Here is a 13,495-nt window from a genome sequence, read left to right as displayed (position 1 = left end):
CTCATTTGCATGCTATTCGGCTGCAAGTGAGGTGATTAGCTTATCCACGCCCACTCCGTGTAAGAGCCGTTTTAGCTTGTCTCTTACACGGACTTTGGGCTGTTCCTGGATCGCGAAGGCTGCATGGAGTCTTACACTACTCTTAGACTCCGTGCAAGCCTTCGTGAATCCGGCCCAAAGTCTAAACTGTATTTGTAGCAATGAATATTGTAATAGAGTTAAGAGAACTGGAACTGGGATATTTAGAAAAGGGTTGTGCACGTTACATAGAAAAAAAAACGGAAATTGTGGGAACAATACATGCAGAATAATGTTTTGGAGTTGGAGTGAGATTCAAGTAAAAGCAGGACTTGATTAATGTATGCAATGTTGGATTAATGATAATCGTATAAAATAATATATATGATGAATAATGTTTGCAACTGGTTTGTTTTCTTTTATATAAATGTATGTTTGCCTATGTCTTAAAGTTAAGAAAAAAAAGAAAAATAAAGTTACCTCAGTCTGTTTCAGGCCTGCAATACCAAGAAAGTTTAAAGTTAAAGAAATATATTAAAGTAACCAATATAGCTTGAAAAATATAATTTAATAAACATTAAAGAGGAGACACAGTATACAAAAGAAATACTGTAATCAGTATGAATTACTGCACTTTTAAATTAATCGAGCAATAATGAATTTTGTCAGCAATAACCAATAACACTCAAGAATGTCCTTCTACTTCAGTTGTATGTTACTTTGTAACAGTGATAATATGACATCTAGCTGACCTTTCTTCCAAATTATTAGTAGCTCTATGCATTTTGGGTGAAGCCATTGACTGCTGGTAAAATGGTTCTTCATATATGCTACATCAACAGTTTTAGTTATGTCATATCACGGTCATTATTTGTAGTGGTCTCTGTTTATGTGATTTAAAGGGTGTATATTACATTATCAAACTTTTAAAAGCTCGAACGTCATATGATCAAAGCCATACGATCAAACTGCACTCCCCACACCCTCCGCTCTTTAAATATACCAACTCCGAGATCGCACTACAGTGCAGGAAAGGGAAATCTTCCCATTCCTCACTGTATGGAGATCTCCATTGAACGTTTTGAACTTTTAAAAGTTTGATCATATGGTGTCAACCATATGATGTTCGAACTTTTAAAAGTTCAACAACGTAATATACACCCTGATTTAAAGAATTATTCTTTATGTACCATAGTTTCCTAACACTCTTGATTTCTGATTGCTAGAATCCTGTCATTTATATGATATTTTGTATATTTAATGTTATTTTCATTTATGATTTGCTGTATGAGGTGATGGTCTGAGCCATAACAAATGGATTTCAAACATAGCCTGGATACTAGACACAATCTATGAAAGATTCCATTCATAAAAGAAGAATACACCAGATATGTTAGCTAATGATGGCAACAGGTAGGAGCATACATACACAATATGAGAAATATCTGCCACATATTGTGTTTGTGGAGCCAACTAGGACTCGTAGAATTTAATGATATTAACAGCATACAATATAAAACAATATTTATTTACATGATTTATCTACATGATTGAGGGACCTTGGGAAAATTCTACTGAACAAGATATAAAGAATATAACCATAGTTTGAAATTCTTAGGTAGATTACAGAGGAAAGCAACACAGATGAAATGGAATGCAAGCTGATACGTACATAATAATAAATCACAAACCAAAAATAAATAAATAAATAAATAATAGGTAATAACAACTACATACAATAACAAAAAAAGAAAAACTGAGGTTATGTAAGAATCACTGGTGTTTGATATAGCAGCAGCAACAACCTGATAACTTGGCGAAAAATGCCCTCAATGGATTATTACAAGAAAATGTATTGCATTATTTATTAGCCATAGAAGCTAATGTCCATTAACCATCAACTAAAGAAAGATTGGATAGGATGTATCCTTGCCATTTATTAGCACTATTGTCATATTCAAACTTTCTTAGATCAAAGAGAAAACTTCTAGGAGGGAAAATCAAAAAAGCATTAGTAGTGTCAGATTATATAAAGGAAGTTATTTGTGTCAGGAGTTGGAACATAGTATAAAAAGTGTTTGACAACATCATATATAAGAGACACTAAAATGAGAGGAACTTGGAGTTTATCTTCAATGTACTTTATGTGGGAACCATCTCCTGTCATTTTGAGGTATTTTCAAAATACTGTTTAAAAAACTGGCACATCTTAGTAGATGATTTTATATGTAAAACTATGTTATCAAGTAATTTGGTGTTGTTCATAGGTTCATAGGTTCATAGGTTCATAGGTAGGTACTAGGCTATCGGCCTAAGGGCCTATGCAAGCCTAGCCAACAAGGTTCCCTGGCTTACGCCACCCAAGAAAGTTATTTTCCTGTGCCACTGACGAGCAGAGACACAGAAGTGATCCCTGGGGTGTATTTCCTATTTCCCATCCACTCATCAAGATTTTTCTTGAAGAGTGCTAATGAAGAACTTTGCTTGACATATATGGGTAGCCTGTTCCAGAGTATGGGAAGTCTCTGGGATAGGAATCTATCCCTCCAGCATATAGGTTCATAGTCCTCGAGAAAGACCATAGTATTCATGATGAATTAGTAACAAATAATTTAACTTCTCTCAGTCATTCTTTAATTTCTGGAATGCTTAAATACAGTAAATGTAGTGTGCATAAATATCTCAGTAAAGGAAATTCTAGCTTATTAAAGGCCACATGCATTGCATAAATACTAAATGTGGCCATGATACCAAAAATATAATTTCCTGTGAATAATTGCCATACTGTTGATAAACAGGAAAAAAGAAGAAGAAAATCTAATGTTTGGTCGCAGGAACTTTTTAGAAGATTTAAGTTTGGGTATCCACTTAGTGCAGTTGCAATTCATGTCAATACAATAAAATGTTTCGGATAAATTTGGGGCAAATAGCAAAGACAAGTTGCTGAAAAAAAAAGAGCCATGTCTAATTCTAAAGTAAGATACATTAATATCTTAAGAGTTTAAATACAACTATCAGGTGGGGAGATTTGATTTGACAATTTTGTAATGTTGTAACTTTAAAATGTAGGTTGATTTTTATTGTTTAATGGACAGTTAATGGGTATTAGGTGTGGTTAAGATTGTTAATAGTACTATGAACTTTTTTGTAACAACCCTTTGAGTATTTTGCTGAGACATTAGGCCATTCTGATATAATCACCAATAAATATATATATATATATATATATATATATATATGAGTGTATTTCACTTGATGGGAAACTCACTTCACTGAAAATGAAAATACTAGGACCACTTCACTGAAAGCTCACTTCGCTGAAAACTCACTTGACTGAAACTCATTTAGTTGAAAGTTATATACGGCCTTTTCCCTACTGTAGTGCGATCCTGGAGTTAGTATATATAGTAAGGGGGGTGGGGGGCACAGTAAGTATCACTGTATATAGTTTAAATGTTTATAACTTTATATACTAACTCCAGGATTGCCCTACAGTGGGGAAAAGGCCATTTATAACTTTCAATGAAATGAGTTTCAGTGAAGTGAGCTTTCAGTGAAGTGGTCTCACTGATTTGACTTTCAGTGAAGTGAATTTTCCATCAAGCGAAGTACATCCATATATATATATATATATATATATATATATATATATATATATATACATACATATATAGATGTTTAATATATATATATACATGTGTGTATGTATATATATATATATATATATATATATATATATATATATATATATATACATATATATATATATATATATATATATATATATATATATATATAGATATAGATATACACACACACACACACACACACACACACACACACACACACACACACACACACACACACACACACATACAGCCAAATATATATAGCTATACACACTCACACACACATATATGTATATATATATATATATATATATATATATATATATATATATATATATATATATATATATATATAGTTTCTCTCTCTATATATAATATATAGATTAGATATACATATGTAGATATATCTGATGTATGTACAAAAATGACAAAATGCACTGATAACAGGAATATGAGTGATAAAGGTATATCTTTAATGACAAATAAGATCATGGCTTCAAGCTTTGGAGGGGGAGTAGGGCAGTGGTTATAGGAAGGGGGAGGGCAGAAGTGGTGAGCAAGGTGACATGGGAATGCCCTAATGAAGTCTTATAGTCCAAGATATTCTTAGGTGATGATTAGGCTAGACTAGCGTAGAGTAAAGAAATCCCACAGTCTGGGACCTAAGAAAGCAAAGGAGTGACACCTTTGTGCAGCTTATTATGAGGGCACCTGTGCAGAGTAGCACCATTTGTCTGTGATCTAAGGTTATAACAGTATGCAGGCTGAGAGTCTGTTGGTAAGAAAAGGGAAGGCTTCAAGGTCAAGGAGTTAATAAGATTGACCCAGTGAATAGTCTTACATTTCATTAACTTGGAGTTATTTTACTTTTAATAAAACAATGGTACAATTCTTCCTGTGAGGGGCTACTAAAAATGCCTTTGCAAATTTTTGGATGCAGTTTAAAAAGATGGTATTCTTTTTTATGGGAGGTTAAAGTGATAAATGGTAGGAAAAATCAAACTGAAACAGGGATATATCTTTATTTGTAGTGCTTTGGGCTTCTTGGGAGAAGAAATGAGAGATGTAGAACCAGAAGAGTATTTTTGGCTTTATTTTTTCAGTATGGTGCTCAAAAGTGAGTGCCTGGCCTTATCTAATGAAATATGTAAATATTTATAATGTGGGTGTTTTAGAGGAGGTACACACTGCTGATGATAATTAGAGAAAGTCACTTGGTTTCTGTCTTTCATTCTGAAAATCAGTAACCTGGTTTTGTTTGAATCACGTAGTAGCTTATTATTAAGAAGCCAGGTTCACAGGTAAACTGGGAAAGTTAGGAAAGTTAGATGACTATGTCATGAATGTCAAGGATCATTAAGAGCTACTGAAGGTCCCAGGGAAGGCATTTGATAAAGAGGGAGAATAGCACTGGGATGACAACAAACCATCAGTGATGGGAGTAACTCATTACTAAAGTAACGCTACTGTAACATATTACAATTTTGAGTAACTAGTAATATAACACATTACTTTTTCAAAACAGTAATGAAGTAATAGTAATTTATTACTTTTTTTTAGTAACTAGTTACTTTTGCATTACTTTGCAAAATCACATGTCGGGAGACCTGCTGGGGCAGATATCAATGCTCTTGCTGCCCCTATAGTGCCTTTTTTTAGGCAAGGTTCAAATAACAAATTCACCACCATAACAGGAACAGGCAAGCAAAAACTGAGGGTAATGCTACTCAATGCTAGAAGTCTAAATCTCAAAATGCACTCACTCAAGGCACTCCTTAAAATGGAGAACATCGATATCTGTGCAGTGACTGAGACCTGGTTCAAGGCTCCAGAGAGCACCCCTGCACTACCAGGCTATAACTCATACCACACTTTTCAGCCATGTAACCTGGACCAAAACACGAAAGGCAGAGGTGTGTCCATATTTATTAAGGATATCCACACCTCCAGGCTAGTTGCTCAGCATAATGCATCCGAGGTTATCCAAGTGCAACTAACTCTGGGCAAAACTGCAATCCAAATTGTAGCTTTCTACAGATCTCCCACCATGCCCCAGAATTCACACTCCTCTTTTCTTGATGTACTGGAAAATATTAGGGTTTAACCAAATGCCCTAATAATGGGCGACTTCAACTACCCCACCATTAACTGGGAAAACTACTGATGTACCAACTCCTTAGCTCAACGCTTTCTGGAATTCATAAACTCCAATGCCCTGGATCAACTTATCCACACCCCCACCAGGGGCAACAATATCCTAGACCTAGTCATTACCAACATGAGTGACCGGTGTTCCACACCTGAAGTCAACTCCTCATTGGTCGGATCCAACCATAAGCTAATCACCCTTGATATCCACATCCTGCCCCCACCCCCCATTAAGGAAACTACAGTAAAAATTTTCTCCAAAGCCAACTTCATGCTTCTTAAGACAGAAGTGGTGAACTTCATGACACCCATGCAGATGGACAATACAGTTACAACTGCTGAATCCTACACAAATGCACTCTATAAGCACTTACATGAGTGCATGGATCGTGCTATCCCAAACAGAACCAAGATGCTATTCTCCAAAAAAAGGAAGCCAATCTGGTGGTCCCCTGCCATAAACAAACTGTACAACAGAAGGAAGAAACTGTTGCAAAACAGAGTAAAATCCCATGAGTGGAGGAGCTCCCTGGTCAGCCTCAGTAAGAAGCTGAGATCCCATATAAGATCCTCCAAAGCTAGCTACGAAAACAAAATCGCCACTAATTCCAAGGACAACCACAAAGCATTCTATAGCTATGTCAAGAATCTCGATGGCAACACCCAGATCTGCTCTGAGTTACACCACAAAGGCACGAAAATTACAGAAACAACTGATATTGCCAACATCCCGGCAGATAGGTTCAGTGCTAACTTTACCCCCCTCTCACCCCCTAAAGGGCCCATATCTATACAGGAAGAATGCAAAGTCCCTGTAATCACAACTATGCAGGTAAAAGCTGTACTCTCTAAAGCCAAAAACACAGCATCCATGGGACCGGACAACATCCCAGGCTGCGTTTTACATGAACTTCAGAATGAACTGGCTCCCCACTTAAGCACCATGTTCAATAATAGCCTCGCATCAGGCTTTGTGCCCACTGAATGGTGCACAGCAACAGTTATCCCACTCCACAAAGGGGGAGCCACCACTGATCCCAGGAACTATCGACCTATTAGCCTGACAAGCCTGGTCTGCAAGGCCATGGAACATATCATCATGGAACTCATAAACAAAGACATTGGTAACCTCCAAACTCTAGATCCCACCCAGTTCGGGTTTGTGAAAGGCAGATCATGCCTCCTGAACCTGATCAAATTCTTTGAGGCAGTCACCAAAGCCGTAGATGAGGGTAAGGGGGTTCACACAGCCTATCTTGACCTCGCCAAGGCTTTCGACACCATCCCCCATTCTGGAATTATAGCTAAACTCACTAAACTATGTATAAATCCCTACGTCACAAGATGGGTTGCCAAATGGCTCACTGACAGAACCCACACTGTAAAGGTTGCAGACTCCAAATCTTACCTCAAAGCAGTGACAAGTGGAGTACCACAGGGTTCCGTCCTGGGACCTCTCCTGTTTGGTATCTACTTCTCTGAAGTACAGGCTAACACAGAAGGCCTCTGGCTAATGAAGTTCACAGATGACTGCAAACTAGGAGCCATAGTCAAGTCCCCAAATGATGTGGACATCCTACAGAAGGGCCTCGATGAGACAGATGCCTGGTGTCAGAGCCATGGTCTCAAGCTCAAAGTCAAAAAGTGCAGTGTCATCCACTTTGGTAAAAACGCTGTACCCATGAACTACCACATAGGCAGCAATCTACTTAACACCAAATGCATGATAAGAGACCTTGGGACCCAGGTGGACAGTAGTTTCTCCTTTGATAGTCTCATCGCCACAGTAGTCAGGAGGTCCTTCTACGTGGCACACCTCATCATAAAAGGGTTCTCATCCAGGAAAAAAGAGGTCATTGTTCCCTCTACTCGACGCTCATTACACCCATTATAGAGTACAATGCCCCTTTTGGAATGTACCTCACAAGACATCTGCAGCAGCTAGAAAGGCCACAGAAGTACCTCACAAAGAGGATTACTGGCCTCAAACAAATGCCCTACACTGACCGCCTCAAAAAACTCCAGCTTTACTCTGTAGCATATCGCCTACTCCGAGGTGATCTCTGCCTAACATATAAAGCTATGTCAAACCCAGAGCTGTTGGACATGCTACACATAAAGAAATCCCAATCCCTCTGAGCTACACGGTCTAGGGACCTAAACCTTGTCACCACAATAAACAGGACATGCTGGAGGGATAGATTCCAGTCCCATACTCTGGAACAGGCTACCCATTTATGTCAAGCAAAGTTCTTCATTAGCACTCTTCAAGAAAAATCTTGATGAGTGGATGGGAAATAGGAAATACACCTTGGGGATCACTTCTGTGTCTCTACTTGACGGCACAGAAAAATAACTTTCTTGGGTGGCGTAAGCCAGTGAACTTTGTTGGCTAGGCTTACATAGGCCCTTGGGCCAATAGCCTAGTACCTACCTATGAACCTAAGTAAGTAAGAAAGTGAACATGTGTACATGTATATGTGTGTATGTATGTATTTGTGTGTGTGTGTGTGTGTGTGTGTGTGTGTGTGTGTGTGTGTGTGTGTATATATGTGTATGTGTGTGTGTCTATATATACAGTTTAAATTAGTGGTTCCATTCATTTCTGTATGAGAGAAAGTGCATGTGTATGTAAGTGTATGTAATTTAACCTATCCTTTCTGTTTGCATTAGAGAGAAAGTGCATGTGTGTGTGTTACTATGTGAGCGAATAGGGGTGTGTGTGTGAGTGTGTGTGTGTGTGTGTGTGTGTGTGTGTGTGTGTGTGTGTGTGTGTGTGTTTGTGTGTGCGCGTGTGCGTGTGTGCGTGTGTGTGTGTGTGTGTGTCAACTGTCCAGATTTAGCCTCATAGCTTTGGTCGGATTGTCATAAAATTTGTGGTTTTCTGGCAAATCCTGGAGGACTGAAGTCAGTAAATAATGACATATATGAGATTCAGACTTCATATCCTTTAGAAAATACATACTAAGACAAATCCTGTTATTCTAGCAACTTTGTAAGTTAAAAAAGCAATATTTAAAATGTATCCCTATTTTGGGTCGTTGTATCCCCATTATTTCAGACTTTGTCCAGATTTCTTGCACTAAGAGGTTGAGGGGTATACATACCTCTCAACTGTCTAGATGTTTGCCTTATATTTTGGATTATTCCTTAACATTTGTGGTTTTCCAGCAAATCACTGAGGACTGAAATAATTAAATAATGTCAAACATTTGAGTTTCAGTTTCTTTTAGAAAATGCATGCCAAGGCAAATGTCATTTTAGCAAATTTCTAAGTCTATAATAGCAATATTTAAAATCTGTCCCTATTTTGGGGCCTTTGTCCCATTATTTTACACTTTATTCAGATTTCTTATTCTAAGAGGTTGAGAGGTATGGAGCTACGGTATGTAATGCCCTAGTTGGAGAGGGGGGCAGATTAATCAATTAACTTGATCAGGCTTGACCCTGTTGGTTACAGGAGACAAGAGCCTGAACCCTGTACATGGACTACCAGACTGCTGAAGGAATTGAGCTTCAGTGGAGACTGGAGACAAGAGCCTGAATCCTCTACATCAACTTCCAGACTGCTGACATGATGTTGTTCAAGGCACCAGAGAGCACCCCTGCAATACCAGGCTACAACTCTTACCACACTTTTCGGCCACCAAAGCAGGACCGAAACACTAAAGGTGGAGGAGTGTCAATATTCACCAAGGATATTCACACCACCAGGCTAGCTGCCCAACACAATGCGTCTGAAATTCTCCAGGTGCAACTAACACTAGGTAAGACTGCAATCCAAATTGTAGCTTGCTACAGATCCCCCACCATACCCCAAGATTCTCACTACACCTTTCTAAACATACTGGAAAATATTAAGATAGAACCAAACACCCTAATACTGGGTGATTTTAACTACCCTGCCATTAACTGGGAAAGCTAGTCATGTACCAACACCTTTGCCCAACGGTTCTTGGAATTCATAAATTCCAATGCCCTGGATCAACTAATCCATAGTCCCACCAGGGGCTCCAATATCCTAGACCTGGTCATTACCAACATGGGAAATCGATGCTCCACACCTATGGTCACCCCCTCGTTAGTCACATCTGACCATAAGCTAATCACCCTTAACATTCACATCCCACCCCCAGTAAGGAAACCTCCATAAAAAACTCCAAAGCCAACTTCATGCTACTCAAGTCAGAAGTGACAAACTTCATGACACCCATGCAGACAGGAGCTGAAAGTTCAACTGCTGAATCCTACACTAAGGCACTGTACAAGCACATCCACTCATGCATAAATCGTGCCATCCCAAATAGAACCAAGATGCTCTCATCCAAAAAAAAGAAGCCAATCTGGTGGTCCCCTGCCATAAACAAACTTTACAACAAAAGGAAGAAACTGTTGCAGAAAAGAGGAAAATCCCAGGATGCAAAAAACTTCCTTACCAGCCTCAGTAAGAAACTGAGATCCCTCATAAAATCCTCCAAAGCTAGTTACGTAAATAAAATTGCCAAAGATTCCAAAGACAACAACAAGGCATTCTATAACTATGTCAAGAATCTAAATGGCAATGCTCAGATCTGCTCTGAGCTAAAACAGAATGGCATTAAATATACTGATCCCAAGGATATTTCCAATATCCTGGCAGATCGATTCAGTGCCAACTTCACCCCCCTCTCACCCCCTAAATGGCCCATCTCAATACCGGATTTTTGCCAAATTCCGGTAATAACGGCCACACAGGTAAAAAAACGCACTCTCCAAAGCTAAGAATACAGCATCCATGGGACCAGATGACATCCTGGGCTGTGTACTACATGAACTACAATATGAACTGGCACCTCACCTAAGTGTCATGTTTAATCATAGCCTCACCTCAGGTTTTGTGCCCACTGAGTGGCGCAGAGCTACAGTTATCCCACTCCACAAGGGGGGATCCACCTTGGATCCCGGAAACTACCGCCCCATCAGTCTGACAAGCCTTATCTGCAAGGCCATGGAGCATATTATCATGGAATTTATAAACAAAGACATTGGCAACCTTCAAACACTGGACCCCACCCAGTTTGGGTTCATGAAGGGCCGATCTTGTCTCCTGAACTTGATTGACTTCTTCGAATCAGTCTCCAGAGTCATGGACAAGGGTAAGGTGGTCCACACAGCCTATCTAGACCTTGCCAAGGTCTTTGACATCATCCCCCACTCTGGAATCATAGATAAACTTACTAAGCTGGGCATTAATCCCTACATCACCCAATGGGTTGCTAACTGGCTTACTGATAGAACCCACACTGTAAAAGTAGCCGACTCCAAATCCAGCTCCAGACAAGTGACAAGTGGAGTACCTCAGGGTTCAGTCCTGGGACCGCTCTTGTTTGGCATCTACTTCTCTGAAGTACAGGCCAACACTAAGGGACTCTGGATAACAAAGTTTACAGATGACTGCAAACTGGGAGCCATTACTGAATCCCCAAATGATGTGGATACTCTACAAAAGGGCCTTACAGAAACAGATGCTTGGTGCCAGAGCCATGGGCTCAAGCTCAATGCCAAGAAATGTATAGTTATCCCCTTTGGGAAAAAACATGTATCCGTGAATTACCATATAGGTGGCAGTACACTAAACACTGAAAGTTTGATAAGAGATTTAGGGACACAGGTGGACAGTGGTCTCACCTTCGATAACAACATCGCCACAACAGTCAGGAAATCCTTCTATGAGGCACACCTCATCACTAAGGGCTTTTCATCCAGAAAAAAGGAGGTCATTGTCCCACTGTACGCATCCCTCCGTAGACCCATTATAGAATACAATGCCCCATTTGGTATGTACCTCTCAAGACATCTGCAACAACTGGAAAGGCCACAGAAATACCTCACTAAAAGAATCACAGGCCTAAAGCAGATGCCCTACGCTGACCGCCTTAAAAAACTCCAGCTATACTCTGTCGCATATTGTCTACTCAGAGGCGATCTTTGCTTAACATACAAGGCCATGTCAAACCCAGAGCTGTTGGACATGCTACACTTAAAGAAATCCCAATCCCTCAGAGCCACACGCTCCAGGGATCTAAACCTTGTCATCACAATAAACAAAACATGCTGGAGGGATAGGTTCCTGACCCAGAGACTCCCCAGACTCTGGAATAGATTGCCCATACATGTCAAGCAGAGTGCCTCTTTGGTCCTCTTCAAAAGGAACCTTGACGATTGGATGGGAGAAAGGAAATTCACCCCGGGGATCACGTCAGTTGCCCTGCTAGACAGGGGTCCAGGGAAGTAAATAGTGTGGGAAGAAATAGCCAGGGAATTGTTATGGCTAGGCTTGTATAGGCCCTAGGGCTGATAGCCTAGTACCAACCTATGAACCTATGAACCTATGAACCTATGACTGTAAGTTTGAGTTTTAGTACATTTTCCCAGAATTATGAGTTTCAGTGCATTTTTAAGAGATTATGAGTTTCATTTCATTTCATGAAATTGTGAGTTTCAATGGAAGATAAGTTTACTGCTGCTCATACTAAGTCTGTTTTCAATGTGCAGGTAACTGTTTTGTTTAGCAAATGCCAGTCATTGTTTGTGCTGTAGAATTTGAAAGCAGTGTTAATAGCATAATTGCCTTTGGTGCAGAAAGCTGTGGATTCTACTCCCCACAACATGTAGATGGAGTGCTGATATTGCAGTGCCCTTTCAATTGCTGATTATTTGGTGCATTTTAAGGGGGATAGGGATTCTACACTCCTGAGTGTGTCCTCCTTTGTGTGAGATGCCTAGTAACTATGAACTTGTTGTCAGTTTGTCAGTCATTTCCTATTGCAGTATTACCAGCTTACCAGTTTCTTTTAATGTTACAGGCAATTAATTCCTCTAGGGCAGGAGGCACTGAATTTGTAGATGAAACGTTGAAATGTAAAGTTGTTTTGCCAGTAGCAACCTCTTCATTAGATACATATGTGTAATTTAATGTGGAATTATTTGGATGGCTTTTACTTCTACAGAGATTGTGTTTACTGAGTGATATTGGTGGATTGTAATGTGACATGTAATATAACGATTGATAAACTATACTTATGTAAAAGTAACTCAAGAGTAACTTGTTACTTTAGTTAGTAACTAGTAATAGTAGTATATTACTTTTTTAGAAAAGTAATAAATAATAGCAATACATTACCTTCACTGAAAAGTAACTAGTAATAGTAACTTATTACTTTTATAAGTAACTAGCACGACACTGTAAACCATTTAGTTTATTGAGTTCTATACGGCCAGATGCTAGAAATACAGAGGACAGCAGTTATTGTCTGACATAGATTTGGTCAGAAAGAGGTAACAATTATAACAATATTGAGGAGTTATTTATGCCAAGTCTTCTTTAACACCCACCAGGGTCATTTAATGTGTACCTTTAACCTGGTTTATTGACTAACTCAAAGTACACATCTGAGCTGTCATAACTTGACCCTAGATTACCCCACCCATTGTGTAATTTATACCTTATACCATGATTTCTCACCATGGTTTCCAAATCAGAGCTGGGGGGACATGGATAAGAACAATATGATTTTTAAAATGGACAGTGGTAACAGAAATAAACATAGGTGTGAATCATCCACAGTTGCCCATTGTGTAGTCATTATTACCTACAAAGGAGAAGGAACAGGCAAGGCAGATTTTATTTTTCTTAGTTACCACAGTCTCCTTGTAGACTA

At 39.1% G+C, this 13,495-nt stretch overlaps 1 protein-coding gene across 1 annotated transcript in view; it reads left to right on the top strand.

Annotated features, from left to right (window-relative positions):
* Positions 1–13,495, top strand: part of LOC122807521 (solute carrier family 26 member 6-like) — a 1,069,142-nt gene that overhangs the window by 792,950 nt on the left and 262,697 nt on the right. The gene's annotated exons all lie outside the window — the stretch shown is intronic.

The sequence above is a fragment of the Protopterus annectens genome, chromosome 7.part1 (genome assembly GCF_019279795.1).
Source record: "Protopterus annectens isolate FY-2018-M chromosome 7.part1, PAN1.0, whole genome shotgun sequence".
Classification (NCBI taxonomy): Eukaryota; Metazoa; Chordata; order Ceratodontiformes; family Protopteridae; genus Protopterus; species Protopterus annectens.
Note: the sequence above shows the minus strand (reverse complement) of the source record. Positions and strands in the feature narration are given on the sequence as shown.